The sequence below is a fragment of the Mastigoproctus giganteus genome, chromosome 10, assembly GCF_048544385.1.
Source record: "Mastigoproctus giganteus isolate SK-2022 chromosome 10, ASM4854438v1, whole genome shotgun sequence".
In the NCBI taxonomy this organism is placed as follows: Eukaryota; Metazoa; Arthropoda; class Arachnida; order Uropygi; family Thelyphonidae; genus Mastigoproctus; species Mastigoproctus giganteus.
The window spans coordinates 178,015,774-178,033,104 of NC_143584.1; the positions used below are offsets into that span (position 1 = coordinate 178,015,774).

At 37.6% G+C, this 17,331-nt stretch overlaps 1 protein-coding gene across 1 annotated transcript in view; it reads left to right on the forward strand.

Annotated features, from left to right (window-relative positions):
* LOC150079576 (sodium-coupled monocarboxylate transporter 2-like) overlaps positions 1 to 17,331 on the forward strand; it is a 118,993-nt gene that overhangs the window by 45,482 nt on the left and 56,180 nt on the right. The gene's annotated exons all lie outside the window — the stretch shown is intronic.

Genomic DNA, 17,331 nt, shown 5'->3' on the forward strand with positions numbered 1-17,331 from the left:
AAGATAAGGCCACTAATCTATCAACTGCAAGTTTTCTCCTTTATATACTAAATGATACCTGAAGGAATGAATCCAAAAACTAGTGAGTTCATCAACTGTCTCACATGCAAATCAATTCCAGGATTCTACAAACAATGGCGGCCAGTTTGTGGTATGCATGTCACTTTTCGCTTACCAAGACCAAGTAGTTTCTTATGACTTAACTACCATATTAATAGACAGTTACACCCCTTCCGCTCTAAGAGTGTAGTTGGGGTCAAATGTGGTATAATGTGTATGTTAGCAGAGAGAGAGATCAGTTCGAAAATGAGGCAGATTGTTAAACGTTTATCTCTTATAATCTTTAATCTATATTTACTATGCGCTTGATTGTTCTCATTTATACTCCGACACGACCACCAGGTCAGAGGAGTCTGAATCGTATTTAGCAGCCAGGGGGACTTGAACCACGGTCTACTCAAAGAGGGTGTACTACCGCACTTTCGCTCATGACCGCTCGGCTATGCCTAAATATAAGATTAGAATAGAATGGTATGCATTTGAGGGAGGGGAGGCAGAAATCCTGGAATGATTTAGATACGAGAAGCTAAAATTGGTTCAAGATGAAAGACTTCAGTATAATAATTCAAGCTGACACGAAATTTTCCATGGAGCGTGAACAGCCAGATAGGAAGGCACAAAAGTGTGCTGTCTATGATTTTTAGGCCACATGGTAGTAGGGAGAAAGAATTCATTATTCCTCTTTACAAAGCGATGGTTAGACCACAATTGGAATATTAAGGTCTGAAGACTGAGCCTAAAAAAGACACAGAACTTCTGGAGAGAATCAGAGAAGGGAGACCATATTGGTGACGACAACGGTTTAGGTGTGTACTGCAAAATTTCAAAACTAGACATCTAAGGGAAGGTCTAATTGACGTGTATAAGGCACTGAAAAGGTTGAATAAAATGAATGAGGAAGGTCTGTTCTTCCTCATTGACGAGAAACAAACCAGGGAACACAAATATAAAATCAAACAGAATAACAGAAGTTTGGATCTCGCGAAGTTTACCTATGGACAGCAGGTTATCAAACAATGTAATTAGTTTCCTCCCACCATGGCAGAGGCACTGCAAAGGTTTAAAGAAGAACTGAATGATAACCTTTTGAGAATGGTATGAAGAGTTCGTTTTATTTAAACTATTATTATTTTTTTTTTACTTATGTTTGGCTGATGCAGAAAATGTTCGCTTTATTGCATAATTTCGCCTTATTAATACTCAAACATGAATCGTTGAGGAGGCATCCATCCTGCAGTTGGTTGATAATGGCTGCAGTTTACCTTTTACCCATGCAGGCAACTTATTTCAGAAATCAACAACTTGCTGACTAAAAGAAAACACCCTACATTTGCCCAATTTGAATTTATGGCTTCTACTTGTAGTATTATTTATGACCTTGAAAATTTCACATTCGCCAATTTCACTGTCCCTTCTCAGAGCCTTATAGACTTCAGTCAAATCCAACCTGGGCCACTTAGTTTCCAAGCTCTAGGGTCTACCTAATCCAAGTCTTTCCTCATATGGATATCCCCCTTTGCCAATTCGCCAAATGCGTTGCCTGTCTTTGAGCCTTCTCAAGAAGCTGAATGATACTTTTTGGTTGTGGTCTCCATCTCACCATTGCGTTATACATGTATATATAGCTTCATTAATTCTCAATGACTCTCTAGGATATCCGTTCTAGATAGTCCTTACCAAAGACTATCCTAAGGATAGTCTTTGGCAAAAACTTTGCCAAACAACCGGTAACATTTAAGGGCACAAAAGGTGATACTGTTGTACACGTTGACACTAATGATATTAAGAGTAGGAAACTGGCAGAATTACTTAAGTACAGGTCACTGTTGAAAAAAAGCCGGGAATTAGGGTTGAATTTGAAAGTGTCTGCAATTCTGCCCAGACACGATAGGAGGGAGTATATGATAAGAACCTTGTCGATCAATTCGGCCCTGGAAAAACTGTGCAAGGCTCAAGGGGTAGAATTTTTTTCACCCTGGTCTGTACTTGTTAGCAGGAGAGACTGCTTCTACAGGGATCGGATACACTTAAATAGACGGGGCGCAAGAATATTTGCTGATGCAATCGAGGCAGTGTTAGGTGGGTCGGAAAACTGCTAGCTTGGGAGGATACAAGGATTAATAGATTAACAGTAGCCACTGGCAGAGGTGAAAGTGATTCTTGCACAGCTTCTATTGGAATGAGCAGCAGCCTGGAAAACAAGATGCAGGATATTTCAGAGACTGCTGGGAGTCATTGCGGTACAAGTAAACACATGGTTTGTGTTAGGGTAGCTAAGAATAGGAACAGATGCATGTATACTTGCATGTACACCAATGCTGGGAGTTTGGTAAATAAATTTGATGAATTTGAGGTATTGCTCAGAAAAACAAAGGCAGATATTGCTGGGATATCAGAAACGTGGTGTCACACAGATATAAGGAATGTAGAACTGGAATTTGGGGAGTACAATGTGTACAGAAAGGATAGACAGGATAGGGAAGGAGGAGAGGTTATGCTATTAATTAAGAAACACATAAAATCCAAGGAAGTGAAGCCAGTCGACATCGCTGGACAGTTCAGTGTCGAATCAGTTTGGTGTGACATTAGCATTGGGAGATCAAAATTGAGAGTAGGAATGTGTTATAGGCCTAATGACTCTGTGAGTATAATAGAGTGGGCCAGTAAATCACAGTCTTATAATAAGGGATTTTAATTTCCCAGATATTGACGGAAATTTATGGGTTGGTCACTCACACACTAACAAGGCTTTTGTGGGAGGCAACTAGAGGGAGTACTACTTGATCTGATTACTAATTGAGGGAGTACTACTTGATCTGATTATCAGCAGTGATTCTTCATGCATTAAGAATCTGCAGATAAATGAACCACTAGGTGGCAGTGATCACAGTGTGCTGAAGTGGGATTTACTCGAAGAGGTAACTACCATCAGGGGTAAAGCGAAGGTTTTTGCTTTCGTAAAGGTGACTACAGTGGTCTGATGCAGTATTTAAATTCTATACAGTGGGACCAACTGATGATGTTACCTACAGCAAATTCAAAATGGGAAGCATTCAAAGAATTTATCTTGGCAGCTACTAGGCTTTACATACTAACTAAGAAATATTGTTCAAGATTTAGGCCTAAATGGATGTCAGATGAACTGAGACATATGGCAGAGAAGAAAAATACATGGGATACATATAAATTAATGGGTGATATGGAAGCCTACGATAGATATAAGCTCGTCTGTAACGAAGTCACAAAGGAGATTAAGCAGGCAAAGGCAGATTATGAGAAATCCTTGGCAAAGGATGCAAAGAAAAACAACAAAGCGTTCTTTACCTATGTAATCTCTAGAAGGAAAGGGATGAATCAGATTGGTCCACTGGATATTGATGGTTCAACTGATGATGATCCTGCTCAGGTGGCTAACAAACTAAATGAGTATTTTGCATCTATATTCACCCATGAGGAGTTATTCAGGGAGGGGAATACCAGAGGTGAATTAAACTCTGGCAGTGAGCTAGATGATTTTTTAATAACTGAGAGGAAAGGGGTGGAGAAATTGTTGAAGATAAACATAAAAAAGGCACCCGGGGTGGATGGGATCTATCCAGTTATATTAAAGGAGGCAGAAAAGGAAGTAAGCAAACCCTTAGCCATAATTATGAGAGCTTCTTTGGACTCAGGGGAAGTACCCATAGACTGGAGATGTGCAAATGTGACTCCAATTCACAAAGAAGGATCAAAGGACGACACAAGTAATTATAGACCTCTTAGTTTAACTTCTGCTCCAGGGAAATTAATGGAGGCACTGGTTAAAGAAACACTGCTGGATCATCTAGACAAGATTTCAGTTATAGCTCGGACACAGCATGGTTTTGTTGAGGGGAAGTCTTGTCTGACCAAATTGATTGGTATTATGATGTGGTCACAAAAGAACTGGATGCAGGGAATAACTTTGATATCATATATTTGGATCTTAGAAAGGCTTTTGATACTGTTGCACATGGAAGACTGCTGCACAAATTGGAGCAGTGTGGCATTTGCGGCAAATTGCTGCTATGGATAAAGGGATGGTTGAGTGGGAGAAGACAGAGAGTGGTAATCAATGGCCTCTACTAATGCTAATATCTGCTGAAAGAGCAAATTATATATTGCTGTTGTAAGTTCTAATGTTTCTTATGTCAGTCGGTATGTGCTGTTGAATTTTGAACGCTGTAACAACAGCGTCTTCGTTCTTTCCTCGGGGAATTTGTCACTCTTTCCCATATCTTTGAAACCGTATTATCATAGGACTATTTGTACTGATTCAAATTCTTACGATTACTTGTATTGATAAAGAAAATATTTTCATAAACAAACGATAGAAACAGAATCTAGAAAAGTTGGGCAGAGGGCTGAGAAGTGGCAACTGAAGTTTAGCATTGACAAATGCAAAAGTACTACATATGGGTAGAAGAAACTCCCCAGAGAAACATACCAGCTGTGTGGTATTACACTCAGGGTGGTAAGACAATGAAAAAGACCTGGGGATAATTGTTCAGTCAGATATTAAGTTTTCTGAGCAGTGCAGAAAAGCTGTCAGAGCAGGTCATGGGGTCTTGTCAATGATATACAGGAATTTTTCCAGTAGGGATAAGGAGTTGATTATCCCTTTGTATAAGGCAATCGTCAGGCCACGCCTTGAGTACTGCATACAAGTCTGGAGGCCTTATTTTAGGCCTTATTTTAGGAAGGATGTAGAGTTGCTAGAACGAGTACAGAGAAGGGCAACAAGACTCGTGAGGGAAACAAAGGGTTGCTCTTACGAAGAAAGGCTTGTTTTGCAAATTACAGTGTCTGGAGACTAGGCACCTGCGAGGTGATCTGATTGAGGTGTATAAGGTCTTGAATGGTTTGAGCAGGCTTAATGCTGATGGGATTTTTCCTCTTTCTCAGATTACAAACCTGAGGGAACATAAATTTAAATTGCGGAAAGACAATTGCAGAATAGATGTGCGGAAATTTGTCTTTAGCCAGCGGGTATTTGATTGCTGGAACAAACTTCCATCTATCGTTGTGGAAGTTGATAGCTTAAATAAATTCAAGGAAGAACTGGACAAACTTTTAGAGCGAATGGATGTGTGAAATGGGATATATATATACAAATATATATATATATATATATATATATTTTTTTTTTTTTTTTTTTTTTTGGCTGATGCTGTATAAGCTTGCTTTCTTGCATCATATACTGAAGAACACCTCAAAATGAACAATCAAACGTTAATACAGTTGCTAATGCTTTGAAATAATTATAAAATTTGCCGTTCGCAATATACCCACAATAAAATCACTTCATTATTGGAACCATTTGTATTTGATTCGCCTGCATGCTAAGCAAGTTCTTCAACTACCGCAAAGCAATCTCGAACGTCGCCTGCCATGACATCAGTGTGACATCAACTTTACACCATCACAGAGTTAGCTAGGTCCCTATTGTCGCAAAATCCTTAGCACAGTGCTAAGTTTGATTATTTGCGCTTTTATGGAAATAATTTTATTAATCTAATTATAATTAATTTAATATTAATACAGTTAGGGAAGTGAATTTGTAACCATTTCTATTTTTCTGTTTCCCCAAAAGCTTTGTCTGATGATGGGTATCGGTAAGATACCCAAATCGTCATATTAATGTATTAATGTAAAGTAATAGAACAGCCTAATAAACTATAGTATTAATTTTCACGTAGTGTAAGTGTGGTTTAATATAATAATTTAATATTAGTTTTATTATTTAATTTTAATATATTTATTTTCTTATATATATACTATCTTATACAATTTGTATTGGACAAATCTGAATATTCGATACAGAAATAAATTATATTAATATACACTTAAGTTAGTTATAAACCAGTTATACAAATATATTAACAAAAAATCAGTAGCTCCGTAATACCACGTGAAAAAATCAAACCACCGTAATACCACGTGGTTCTGAAACTGCACTGCTGGAATACCTCAACTCCCTATCTAATTTCATCAAGTTTACCATAGAATCAGAGGTGAACGGTACGCTCCCGTTCCTGGACGTCGAAGTGCATCGCGTAGGCCCACATCTAGAGACCGCAGTATGCCGCAAACCCATGTGGTGCGGTCAATTCACTAACTACAGGTCTGGCCACGCACCAAGCCATCTCAATAGCACTGCCCGCACCCTATTCTCCAGGGCTTGGAGCCATTCCAGCACCGACACAATTAGGCGTAACGAGATCTCCCGTGTGAAGGCGGACCTAACCAAATTTGGTTATCCATCCCATGTACTAAGCAGATGCCTATTACAGGCAGAAGAACTCACATCCAACCCAAGACCACCGAACCAAGTCGGTATATCGTCCGCCTACATTCCCTATTATCCAGGCGTGTCAGGACGGATCTCGAAGGTCCTTAGAAGTTACAACATCAAATATGTGCAATTACCCTGCAGGAACCTACGTTCACTTGTCTCCAGCGTGAAGACCCCTGTCACACCTGTCTTACGCAGCAATGTGGTATATCGCATCACCTGTAGAGACTGTAACAGTTGCTACATAGGAGAAACATCAAGGCGTCTCCAGGATCGCCTCACGGAACACGACAGAGCAATCCGGCTTGCCGAAACTGACCAGTCCGCGGTCGCGGAACATTTCTGGGCCACCAACCACGATCTTGACCCCAAACGCGACTTTGAAATAGTAGACCACTCACGGCACTCTCGCCACCGCCTATGGCTAGAGTCACTCAACATAGTAAGCAATCCAAAGGCATTAAATCGCCAGAAAGGCATACGTCTACATCCCATCCTGGAGACAACCGTTTTATTGCTGGATGATCAGTGGCGTAGAAAGCAGCACACGTCCGCGCAACACAACAATGACGCATGATTAACGTGCCTCACTCAGCTCGTTGTATTGTATTTAAATTTGTATTTAATTTGTCAGTTGACAAAGAGACACGCGTCCCGAAAGCTGCTTATTTTTTGTTAATATATTTGTATAACTGGTTTATAACTAACTTAAGTGTATATTAAACTATGGACCCCAGTACTCCAGGCCCATTCGTTACTATAAATTATATTATTATTACCAACTCTTTGTACTTGATAAACTCCATAAAAGCTTTGAAAGCCCAGGAGGGTGTGAGAGAAATCCAAATAAATTATTTATATCAGCCTTTCTTTTTATAAATATCTACTTATTTCAATTTGTTACTTATTCAGTTGTGAAATCTATTTTGATGTCTTTTAATTTTAATTCTGTACAAATTATTCACGAAGAATTTTTGGATTATTTTAAATTACATTAGTTTTGTTTAATTAGACAGTTTACAATTTTAGCCGAGTAAATTCTCGGCTAAATTTGTAAACGAGACAGTGTCCCTCTGACATATATTCAGGATATCTTTTGATTTCTGTTAAGCGCATTAACAAACCACGAAATCCTTGTTCTCAGCCTGATGTCCTCAATTTAAGTTTCCCAATCTGAATATAATGCTCATGATCAGTTTTTTATATTATTTATCAGAGCAAATTTCCTTAATTTTACGGTCACTTACCACAGTAATGGTGTTTTATAGGAAACGCGATTCCAATTCTTTTCATGGTTTTAAGTTATACTGTGTAATCTGTGTAATTCAGTGTACTTGGACAGAGGTCAGCAACCTTTCAGGGTAATGCGCCAGCTTAAATCTGGTCTGGGGTCTCTGGTGCCAATGAAATCGGAGGAGGTGAGTAGGGAGGAAGCGAAATGCATTTAAGGGGATTTGAAATTAAATTGGAACACTCTCACACCTGTCTGTGTTTGTGAAAATGTCTTATAGGTATGATTAAATGAAAGCTCTACTTCCGCAGATTTCCGACTTCTATACCACACTATCCAGTTAATTTATTATGAACACCTGCCTAACATCTAGTGTGTCCTCATGAGCAGCAATTACAGCAGAAACACAAGGTACCTTGTTTTCCAGATGCTGTTGAATATATTTGGATCGAGTTTGATCCACTATGCCATGAATATGGCTTCAAGTTAAAGTAATGAGAGAAAGGATACGTGTATTCGACCTGCATGTTCTAAAATATCCCAAAGCTTTTTGGGATATTTCGCCTATTTCCCTCACCGTGTCGGTCCGCAGATAACTCCTTTATGAAATACTCGACCCCCAATTCATTGCTTTTTCAAGAAATTTTATGTGGATCTTTTAGAAAGGTAAGTCAAGCTCCTGCAGTTTTCATTAAAATCAGATTAATGGAAACTCAGCATTTTTTTCCATACAATTTCGAAATTTCGAGCACATTACTCGAGAGAGAAATGTCGGAACGACACAGAATTTTCAACTCGTGTTTTGTTAGACACTGGAGAAATTTTAGGCCCAGTTCTGACTCCATACCAACCGTAGTATCCCCCGCCTCCCAAAGGAATCTACATTACTGTTTATAAATAGCAAAAAGTTGATGTTCGAGCAATAGTGAAGAAGTCAAAAGTCGAATCGACACCAAATTTTCAGCATATGTTTTGCTGGTGGCTCGACAACTTCAGACTTCGTTCCTATTCCATAGCAGCCCAGCCCTCTCACCACTCCTCAGAAACATTGTGATAAAGTAGAAACAGCAGCTCCGATCCTTTTCAAAATTTGGAGACTTATTTAGAATATTCTTCTGAACTTTCATACCAAATTCATGTTGACAGTTGGTATTAGTAATGACTAATGGTATGCTGCGCTTTGTTTTACTCTGTATATAACGCTGTATGTAACTGCATATATAATGCATAAACCAATGGCTTTCTTACATCATTTGGCCATTCCTATGTCAATCACACAGACACAAAGATGCGATATGTGCATATATATATATATATATATATGTTTTTTTTTTTTTTGTTATGCATCCCCTGTTTTGGTTATCTGCGATTTCGTATGCGAAGTAAAGTCGGTATTTAAGAAAAATGGAAGTAAAAAAAAACGTAACAAAAGAAATCATTTTCAGGAGCACCACTGTTTATCATATGATGCCCAATCGCATTTAATCTGCAGATTTTGTCATTTTTAATTTTCAGACTTCAAAAGTTTAACCTTGTAACAAGTTTTTCCGATCTGTTTGAAAATAACGAGTAAATATCATTTGTAATATCTAGTATGCAGTGTTCACTTGAATTTACGGCATTTATCAACTTAAGCTCCTACTCGGCTATAAAAATATAAAATCTTTCTCACGTATTTCGGTAGAAATTAAGCTAAAACTTTTCTGTATAAACAGAGCGTTCTGTTATCCAAGAAAACCTCGTTACACTACACCATGGATAACTGAAACAATAATATTTTGAATATAATTCTGAAACAGTAGTTTGAACATATGATTATATTATATGAATGATTTGATTGATTGTTAACACTTGTGTAAGTTGATGCATTTTTATGGAATATTCCGATTTGGAAGGTCATTTGAAAGACTAACGCCAGTAGAAACAGGACACGCATGCCCTTTCCATATGTCTTTTCCTTTCAGAAACAAAAGAGCAACGCAAACAGCTCTCTCTCTCTCTCTCTCTCTCTCTCTCTCTTGGGTCAATTATAGAAAAATTCTGGGATGTTCTCTTTCCAAGAATGATCCCTCTAGCTTTACACCCTTCACTGAATTGGATACTTAAAGTGTGTCACCACTTCCTAGGTGGCTCATTAAGGTCCGACTGCCCGGCTCCGCTCACTAGCCAAGGGGGATGGGATGATGGAAGAATGGATCAATCTATCAGATAAAGTCTGCTTTTTATGGGTTAGTGGAATCGGTTAGCTCCAAGGCGTAGCGCGTTTGGGCTTGATGGATGGGTTAAAGACCAAGTGCACTTTGACATCGCCGCTATGCTGCCTCTCTCGCTGCTTCTTCTTCATCACTAAATTTGATATATATACATTTATTCATTTCAGAGTATTTCTCTACCACTTTACTTATCTACTTATATTTTATTAATAATATCTCTCCTCACTGCATATGATAAAATTTTCATCTTTCTCTTTCTCTCCTTATCTATACCACAGCATCAACAGGAGAAAGTTTTAGTTTTTTTTTTTTTTTTTTTTCCATCTCGTAGCCGGGGTACAGCAACCCTCGGCCTCGGGCAACGGTTCTTTGTTTCTCATCCAGAATTTCGAGTTCTTCATCCAACAAAACAAGCAAAAAACCATGGAATATAAGCTATTTACAGGCACAATATACTGATGCCATATTTCCTTTGCTGCCTTCGTTGCGCAGATAAAACAGAACCATATTCCAGGAGTAAACCCATATCCATCGTTACAATATGCGAAAGTTGTTAGCATATACAGTGCCACTACTTTTAACCAGTATTAAAGATAAAAATCCTGCGATCATGTATTTTCAATTATAAATATAAGTGCTGCGCCTGGGAAAATGACGAGCACTATTAGTTAGTGACCGAAAGTTAACGTATACAAGTATTAGACATTATACAAACACAACAACAACAACAAGTATTATACATACACGCATGCAGTCTACTAGATAGTTTGTTTTTTTTTTATTATTAAAACAGAACATAACCAGTAGTATTCTTTCTTGTAGCAGTTAGATTCAAATTCCATTAAGTTTTAAATGATATATTAAAACTTTACAATATGTTTTGCGTGAATTTTTAATCGCCATGTATTCGCCGAGTTAGAACAACTTAAAAGAATGACATTTGTTTATAGAATGTCCTAATACCTGGCAACTTAGCTTACTATTCACATCACAAATTAGCAAACTAGTATTAAATTATCTTTACTTTTTTTTTCCGAGTTTTGGACTTCGTGCCAAAAAAACAATAATATAAAAGCATTTCTTTTGGTTATCTGCGCAATACCCATCTAACCAGGATACGGTCTTCCCACTTACAACCTGTCGTGACTTATAAATGACATAAGTTAAGAGTAATTAGCAGGTAGTTATCTGAACCAGGAACCATGTAGTAAGACTGTTCCGTGAACATATGATTCTGATTTAACTCTTGAGCAACACCAAGTATTTCATGGTCTACCAGCAATAAATGCAGTCTCCACTCAATAAGCCGATTTTGCATAAACATTTCACATCATTCATTTATTTATATCAGTTTACATGTACATAGGCATCCCAGAATAGTAATATACAAGAAGAATCAACAGGACTGAATTTAGTTATAGATCATTCACAGTAAAAATCTCACGTTACAACTAGGTGTAACAGATCATATATTGTATTAAAAGACTAGAACAGACTAATTTTATTAAAAAGATATTATGATCACATACAGTAGATTTGTTGACAGAACAGGTTATGCCAGATGCATAACAGCAATATACTTGAATTAAGAAACCACGATGATCTCCTTTTAGCAAACTGCTTCGTTATTAAAATCAGTCACTTACTGAAAAATTAATAATTCCTAGTAATTTAAATACAAATTAACAACCGAACACTGTTAAGAAAGCTGCAAAGTAGAGAACCAAGTAAATAATTCGATAGCACTTTAGGTAGGCGTACCACCAGTTGAATACCATTCAGATAGGCTACAGTACTTGTGAGCCAAATATAAGGGGAAAGATAAAAAAAAACAAAAAAACTGATTAATCCCTCCCCTTATACACCAAATATATAAGGAAGGTCAATTCATGAAAAATATGCACACCCGATTAAAGCGCAAATTTAACAATTGTGGAAGAACCAAAATTACAACTTTTATTTATAAGTACAAATTTGTATTAGCCATATGGTGCAAGGAAGCGTAGGCTTTTGCTGCACCAGCGAAAAAAAAATAATAAATAAATAATATATATATATAAGTAAATAATAAAATTAAACAAAACGAACCTATTTAATTCCCACCTGACTCTAGCGTAGTTAAATATCCAGTTCACCTTTGAATCTCCCCAAGCAATCAGCCTCAACTACCCATTGAAGAAATTTATTCCAGTAATCAACAATTCGGTGGCTAAAAAAACTTCCTGCAACCCTGTCAAAACCTCTTTCTTCATAATTTGAATTTATGGCTCCTAATTCTGGAATCACTTATGACAGTGACAATTTTACCCCCATTTATATCACTTTCTCCCCTCAGTGCCTTGTACACTTCAATCAGGTCTCCTCCATGGTGCCTAGTTACCAAACTCTGCGGGCCACATATTCGAAGTCATTCCCCATATAGCCTTCCCTTTGCCGATCTCACAAAGCGCGCTGCCTCCTGGAACCCTCTATGTCTTTCTTTAGTTGCGGTCTCCATACTATGAACACAATATTCTAAGTGCAGTCTCACAGTTGCCTTATACAGTGGAATTATAACATTCCAATCTCTATAAGCAAATGTATCATAACTCATTGATAAGACATCGTGGGCCTTCTTCCAGTCTTCGTTGCTTGGAGAATGATAATAAATAAATAATAAATTTTCTGTTTATACTCCGGGACGACCAAACGGTCAGAGGAGTTCACAAGATATATAGAATACAAGAAATAGCACCGTATTCAGTAGTCACGGGCTTGAACTCCGGTCACTCAAGGCACGTGTACTTATGCACCAGCGCGCCTGACCACTAGGCTACGGCGGCCTAATGGTCCCTGTAATGACACTTGAGGGATCCCACTTCTTATGTTGGCTCAATCCAAAGATTAACCATTAATCACAACCCTCTGCCTCTTACCCTACAGCCGCCCAGCGATCCATCTAAGGATTTTTCCTGTAATTCCAACATATTCCACCTTAAAGAGTGTCCTCTCATCCGGTACTGAATCAAGCTCTGGCTTTGCTGAAATCCAAGTAAACAATGTCGAAATTACTTCCTACATCCAGCTCTTGAGTAGTTATTAAAACAGCTTATCAGGTTGGTTAAACATGATTTTCCATTTACAAAGCCATGCTGTGTTTCCTTCAGAATTCTATTTCTATCCAAATGGTTGCATACTGCACTCTACATCACTGATTCCATTATTTTCCCTATCACTGAAGTCATACTGACCAGTCCGTAATAACCCGCTTTACTCTCTGAACTGCCTTTATGCGTTGGCGATACACTGGCACTTCTCCAATACAAGGGAATTTTTTATGCGTCTAAAGATGCCTACATAATTAATCTTAATGGTTTAACGTTCTCTCTCTCTCTCTCTCTCTCTCTCTCTCTCTCTCTCTCTCTCTCTCTCTCTCTCTCTCTCTCTCTCTCTCTCTCTCTCTCTCTCTTGCAGCCTCCCTCAAAATAACTGGGTGTATGTCATCAAATCCAGGATCCTTATTCGCCATTAGTCTCCAAAATGTTTCTAATAAATCAAAAATTTCAATAGCGTTAATTCCATGCTTCCCAGCTTCACTCGCACAGTTTTCTCTCACTATGAAGCGCTTCTTCAATATCTATCGATGCAAAGTACCTGTTATATCGAAGTATATCTAAAGATTTAAATCTTTAGATATACTGTACTTCGATAATCGAAGATCTGCTTCGATTATCTAAAGATTTAAATCTTTAGATAATCGAATTAAATCTGCACAGAAGTATAATGTTCAAGAACCAATTTGCACGTTGTGCAGCTCAAAAACCTGGAATAGAACTCTACTCCTCTGCCTAAAATCGGCTGAGTCCTCACCGAAGAAGCCATTAAGAATTTCTCGTCTCTAACAGGATTCAAACACCCAGACAGACCGCTCTGAACGAGTGACGAAACCAATTGTACTGCCAGTGAGGACATATCACAACAAACGAAAACTAAGAACTGCTATATACTTTTTGCATATGGTGAATATACTTTTAAAGAAAAAGTATTTTTGCTATTTTCAACCTTGAGTAATGATTATAGTATGAAAAATACTGTAAAATATAATACGGTATACCATATTATTGGCTCTAAAAGAAACAGCATCGCTAATTTAAAATAGAAAAAATAAAAATAAAATAAATTCTGTTTATATTCCGGATGACTATTATTTATCCAATACTTTTAGAACTCAAAATGTAGGTTGGCTGGCCGTATTATTTCCAGAAATAATCATATGAAATGGGTAAAGAGTGACGGAATAGATACCTCTGGACAGCAAACAATAGAGAGAAAGACCAAAGAAAAAGATGGCGTGACGAAACAGTGTGGACTGCGGGAGTACAGTGGATGAGAGAAGCTATGTAGAGAAGGGGATGGAAGATTCTGGAGGAAACCGTCCAGCAGTGGGCTGAAATAGTTGATGGAGAAGAAGACTTCGGACGGCTACATATTGTCAGAATAATTTTGAAAATATACACTACAATAATACCATATTGCCGTATTTCGTGGCATGATGTGGATTCGAAAACGCAACGTGCGTAACTGTACGCGAACACTGTCCACTCCGCTATGGTTTTGTCATGTAAATCTACTCTTCTAGAAAACTTTATGCTTATGCCATTAATTGTATCAAAATGTTTGGTCGCATTGAGAAAAGCAAAAAAATTATTTACCAAACCAGTAAAATAAAGAGGAATGCTGCAAATATCAAACTGTGAAATGAACTGTTCCAAATGAGAAACTCTTCGAGCAATATCATTCATTTTACAATAGCAATTTATCAACCGTGTATTTCCTGTTGTTCTTCTACCTTTCGCCTTTACGCACATTGATCTGTATACTTCCTTATCCTTCCTTCTTCCCTCGTTCATTGGCTGTTGACAGTACAGCACTGTAATGTGACATCAGATTTCAGTATGTGAAACTTTCGAGGTCAGGGTTGGGCTACTGTGTATGGGGAAATTTCGCTTGTGGGCAATACCCACAAACATCCATTAATAATACTGACGTCTGACAAAAACAAAGGAATTGAATAATTGGTATTTGGATGTCATCACTGCTGGCAATGAATGGAGATCTCGTATATCGTAACCACACATTTCCTTTGCGTAACTTATTAATTTTTTTTTCCTTTTGCGCAACATTTCTCTATCTGCATAAAATATTAATATTCTTTTTTAAAAAATCTTCATTCTATCAAAAATCTATTCTATTCTATTTTGATAGAATAGTACACTATTCTATCAAAAATCACAGAACCTCTCTGATTGTAGAAAACTATGTATGAATACAAAATATGCAAATATTTAAATTTATAAATGACAATTGGTGGTTAAACCAGAATTCACGGATGATTAGCATATGGAGTTATTTTCCGGGAGGAATGATTGTTAAATGTCCTGTAGAGAAAAATATCTGTGTGATAGATACTACTACTCAGAAAGTTGATTATAGGCAATACGAAGAAACAAGTTCAGGGTTGGCATCGAATCCAAGAAAAGACCAGATAGACGTAAAATACGGACTACCTTGAGCCTGTCTGCAAAGGGCCACAGGCAAACCTGTAAGTATTTTTACGTAGAGAGCTGCATTCTATTAATTTTCACGGGAGGGCTTTCCTCGCAGCAGCACAGTTTATATAATCACCGTCCTCTTCACCCCCCTCCCCCCCAAAAAACCGGGTGGAAAAGACCTGGGTTTGGTTTGAATCCCGTCAATAACGCGAGGAATTTTCACAGGTTTTTTTTTTTTTTTTTTTTTTTTTTATAAAGTGACTGAATTATTCTGTCTTAGACGAAGGTGGAACGGTTTTTAATCCCAGAATGTTTTTTCATCCAGAACAAAGGCAAATTGACCACAGAACACGATATATACGGTGCAATATGGTCTCAGTCGCTAATGCGCCTAAAAAACCCTACTATAACAGCAATAAGTCTTTGATAAGAAACAAATACATGCAGTCGACTGGCACGGTACAGCAAGCAAGGCATCGAATCTGAACTGCTAATAAATACAAATCTAGGCGTGTGCAGCGATAAGTCACTCCACGCTCTTCCAGTCTGATGGACATATTTGGGTACGGAGAATGCCTCACGAACGCAAAAGTGCTCCAAGACGTAATTGCAAAAAGCGTTGTTGATGGGTTAAGTTCTTCAATATTAGCTATCTACGAGCATCTACTAGTACTGCCCGAGTGTAGCATCCCAACATCACACTTGGGAGGAAGAGGTGTCGTGATCAGTACACAGAACCACGGAACCATGAATGCTGCTTCCTACATTGATGTTCTGAGCAATTCCCAAAAATTAGTAGATCTTCCACACCACAAAACAGTCATTATCACTAAAGACGGGTCAATATGCTATTAACTTCTTTGAATAAATATTTTTTTTTATTCATAAACTACAAGTGTCCTTTGAATTTTGGTAAGATACCACAAACCCATTCCTTTCTAATTTGCTCTTCTTGGAGAAGCAATGTTATCAAATTATGCAAATTTCTTTTAATAAGAGATATCGCTGCTTATTTTATTCATGTGTTGACTTTTATTTAAGAAAGACAAGGTTTTAGTTCTTTAAGTCAATGATAATGAAATGAAGTTTATTTTCTTAATTTAAATTAAGATAATAACCTTTGGCTCATCTTTTTTTTTTTTTTTTTTTTCTAAAGTGGTGCTCCAAGACGTAATTGCAAAAAGCGTTGTTGATGGGTTAAGTTCTTCAATCTTCGCTATCTACGAGCATCTACTAATATTTGTGAACAGCATCTTGTAATATTACTTAAATGTAGTAAGGTGTTAGGCCCCCGCGGCTAGAATGTGGTTGTAATCGCTGTTCTGCTACACCACGTAAAATAAACTTCGACAGCAGAAACTTTTATGGACTTTTCCTGTACTGTGGCGAATTAATTAGGCTTGTGCGATTTTGTTCCTTACCTTCCGAAAACTCGAGTTTTACAATCCTCAAAACAGGAAAAGTGACCACAAAACAATTTACGATCATACAATGACAATTCGTGGCCAAAGCTGCCTTAAAGCAAATTCTGAGATAAAATATGCAAAGTTGGAAAATGCCGTATTGACTGAATAAGATTTTTCAGTGTTAAAATACGTGTATAAGAAGCTTTATCTAAAATCTGCCACAAAATAACCATCATTTATATGAATTTATATGCATTTCTTTTCTCCATGAAAATGTTGTGATGAATTATTTTTGCATATTTACCACAGATAAATATGCAAAAATAATTCATCACAAAATTTTAATTGTGGAATCAGAGCTTCCTGGCGGCGTGGGGAGGATGGTGATTATATCTACTTGCTATGCGGGGGTAACAAAGCAGAGCTAGTTCACGACAGAGGGAAGACTAATTGAAGGTGCATGGATCCAAATGAACGAAACCAAACAAAGTACGAGAAAACAAAAGCAGTTTTCACACTGGTTCAGTACCCGTAAAATTGCCCTTTCACTGAGTCTAGTTCTTCAAAGGAGTCCTAT